The sequence below is a fragment of the Pteropus vampyrus genome, unplaced genomic scaffold, assembly GCF_000151845.1.
Source record: "Pteropus vampyrus isolate Shadow unplaced genomic scaffold, Pvam_2.0 Scaffold729, whole genome shotgun sequence".
In the NCBI taxonomy this organism is placed as follows: Eukaryota; Metazoa; Chordata; class Mammalia; order Chiroptera; family Pteropodidae; genus Pteropus; species Pteropus vampyrus.
Window position 1 is genome coordinate 63,543 of NW_011889510.1, and position 3,792 is coordinate 67,334.

A 3,792-nucleotide genomic window follows, 5' to 3' on the forward strand; every position below is an offset into this window, starting at 1 on the left:
GTGCACCAACACATAAAGACGAGCCAGACAGGCTTCTTGCCACTGTGGAGTACAAACACTTAACTCCCAAGCTGGAAAACTTTGCAACAACCAAGCCCATATCACTCTCCTGTTCCCAACCACAGCTGAGCCCTTGTGGTTGACCAGTTACTTAGTTTCACAAGATTTGTACCTTAATTGGGACAAATCTTTGTTTAGTCATGAGACAGCTCAAGTCCCATTCTTGGGTACTGGAAGGTGGAACTGTTCTGCCTGAGATTTCTTCTTTTTCAGGGACAGTGATTTCCTCCACTTCATCATGAAGCAAAAGCTCCTGGATAATGTTAATCATAGGGAATGTTTAAGCATCATCTAAGGTCATAGAAATGTTCTGATTCTTGAATATTTCTATGTCTTTGATTTTCCTCATAATAGAACTACCACTAATGGAAAGGCGTTTCCTCAGCTACTTTGTTTATCAAATCTGGCTTAATAGGTACAAAGGGGTTCCTGTAAAGGCTGCTGGATGTTCATTCTGTGCTCCGTCCTCCTCACATGATTCCATGGGCTTTTGTCTATATTTTTCACCTTTCTAGACATTTCAAAGGATTCTTGTGAAAAGAGATGCTGTTCTGGGAGCATATGACCAGAAATACACAAAGGTTTATTCTGGCTAATTAAGAAGATTTTTGTTTTAATGTCAATCCATCTTTTATATAACCTTTAAAATCTGGTGCTCCGGACTGGAGGTCAGGCTATTCACTCCAGGAGCAGCTTTAAATTGAGGACATTTATAACTTTTCCTTTTAGGTTTATTTAAAATTAAACCTAAAACAAAATATATCAGCTGGGTGACACTAAAATATAATGGTCCTTGCCTTTATATAATTGTCTTAAAATCATATTTAAATTATATATGAAGTATCCTAGTTATGGGTAGCATACATTTCTTTTGAGAATGAAAGAATCTTCTTATAATCCAGGTAGTCTTCACCTTAACTTAAAAATATTAGCATTATTATATATATAAAAGGAACACATATATTTAAAGTCTAATAATCTGTATTCGAAAGAATTCAATGGTCCACACAAATACATAATTGAAAGTGTTTAAGATTTTCTTTTTTAACTGAGAAAAATTAAGGACCAAGCTTACACAGCACAACACACTACACTTCCATTTTCATTTATCAAATACTTATTACAGGTGGATCTCAGGGCTCAGCACCAAAGGAGAGACTGTCATTATTCATGAGGAACCACAAGTCTAATAGGGGATACTGATGTGCAAATGTGACAGATGCTGTAACAGGAGTATGACTAGGGTGCTGGTTCAACTAAGCAGAGAAATGCTTCTTGGAGATCATATCTAACCTGGGACCTAAAAGGTGGGTATGCACTCAGCAAGTAAAAAAGGAAGTAGAGAAAAATCCTGGATAAGGGGAAGAAGGAAGATGTGAAGGTGGGCAGCACATGCTGGGATATCTGGAAGCTTAGTGTGACCAGAACATGTGGACGATGCCTGGAAATAAGACCGGCGCGATTAGGTGAGGGTTAGATGGGGGAAATTTTTGCCATGAACAGCTTATGGTGTCGGCATGGACATCCTGATCAGATCTGTTATTTTGGATGCTGACTGACAGCACCACAGTGGAAAGTCAGGGAGAGGAAGTGGTCTAGATGAGGCACAAGGGCACCTGAACTGGAAGCATAAAAGTAAGATTGGAAGGAAGGAATGGGCTAAAGAAAACTTTAGGGCTGGGAACTCAAGATTTGGGGTGTCCAGCTGGATGTAGGGGAAAGAAGAGTCAAGGGTGAGAATTAACTTGGGACGTGGTGCCTGCTGTGGACTCAATTGTGACACCCTCTCCCACCCCAATTTATATGTTGAAGCTCCCACTGTATCATGTCTGCGTTTGGAAATAGAGCCTTGAGAAGGTAATTAAGTAAAACAAAGTAATAAAGTTGGGGCCCTGATCCAATAAGGTTAGTGTCTTTACGAGAAGAAATACCAAAGAGCTTGCTCTCTTTTCCTCTCCCTCATGTAAGCACACAGTGAGAAGGTGGCAGCCAGCCAGCCAGGCAGAAAGCTCTCACCAGAAACTGATCTTGGACTTCCATCCGGCCTCCATAACCATTGGAAACAAATGTTGATGTTCCCAGACTGTGGCATTTTGTTATGGCAGCCTGAGCAGACTAAGACAGTGCCATTAACTAATATAAAGAAAGAATATAGAGGAGAGAGATTTTTATTGTTATTTTATTTACTTATATTTAGTTTGGTTTTGAACATGTCAATTATAAAGTACTAATAAGGCAAAGAGGAAGAAATGTGCAGTGGGCAGATGAAGATATAGAAGAAGAACAATGGGGAGGAGTGAGGTTCGAAGATAGTTTGGAGAATTCTCAGTATAGATGAAGCAGAAGCCAGGGGAGTAGGTGAGGTCGTCCAAGGAAAGAATGTAGACTAAGTAAGAGAAGGCAGAAATGAAGCTAGGGAATCCAGACAGTTAAGGGTAAGCAGGAGAAGCAGCCAGAGAAAGAGTCATGAAAAGGGGGATGTCTCAAGGCCACTTGTAAATAGTGTCATGTGCTGCAGAGGGCTCAGCTAGGCTGAAGACCAAACAAAAAAGCACTGGGGTAGTAATTAGGAGATAATTATTAGGAGCCATGTCAATGCAGTGCTGTGGAATGAAGCCAGGTGGCAATGAATTGAGAAATGAATGAGAGTTGAGAGAGATGAGGCTAGACCATGATTTTAAGATATTTGCTTATGAAAAGCACAAGGAAGAAGTGCAGGCGGCTTGTGAGGGAAGCAAAGGTGGGACAGTTATTTTCTTCTGTGTTTCTTAAACTCCACGTTAATTTAATTTTTATGCTAAGGAATGAAAAGAAACAAAATTGTATTCTTTTAGGCCAACCAACCCCCTTCCTCGTTTTGAATTTTTAATATCTGTTTTACGCCCAGCGGGGACAAATCTATTGTCTCCCTTCCTCATCGGTCCATTTCTACTAACCTGATGACCATCGTGTTTTAATTAAGGTGTCGGCATTCCCAAAGCGAGGGTAGGGATGCGCATGTGCTTGTGACTGTATGAGTATGAGTGACTGCATGTGAATATGTCTGAGAGAGTGGGTATGTGTCAGGGGACAGGATGTCTATATTGTATAAAGAAGATCGGATATTATTAATGGCAAATTTTATGTTATATATGTTACCATGATTTTAAAAAAACAAAATTATTGTGGACACTCTTCTTTCAACTTCAGATTACAGTTAGAATAAAAATGCTGAAGAAAATATTTGTGTTTCTTTTCCCCTCTACCTATTTCACATTTATAGACAGCTACTTAGATATGCTTGCGTGAATCTATCTATCTTGGAGATTGTCAGTCCAGTGGGATGTGATGTAGGCCTCTATTGTAAATTGCTTAATAGCTGAAGCTAAAAGAAAATATGTATTAGAACATTCTTTTCCTAGAACATCAAAATAATGCATTAATTTAGGAAAAAAGTGATTCATATGTGACCTTGTGTAATGTTTGACATTTTAAATGCCACACATACCACTTATCTGGTTTTTAGCCTTGCTGGGAAATGGTTGTATTCAGCATGGATAAAAGGCTTCCAGCTGGGATAACGATCCTATAATTAGTGATGCATTTTTTAAAAAGAAAACCAGAAATTATTGGAGACAGTTGATGTAAAAATCTCTACATTTCTAAAGTTTATGTGTGTTCATAGCATGACACTTTTAGCCCTATGGATACAATGCTACACACACACACACACACACACACACACACACACAC

The 3,792-nt window shown here is 39.1% G+C and overlaps 1 pseudogene; it reads right to left on the reverse strand.

The window, feature by feature from the left end:
* Positions 1 to 331, reverse strand: part of LOC105309356 — a 58,893-nt pseudogene extending 58,562 nt beyond the window's left edge.
* Between the last annotated feature and the right edge of the window lie 3,461 nt (positions 332 to 3,792).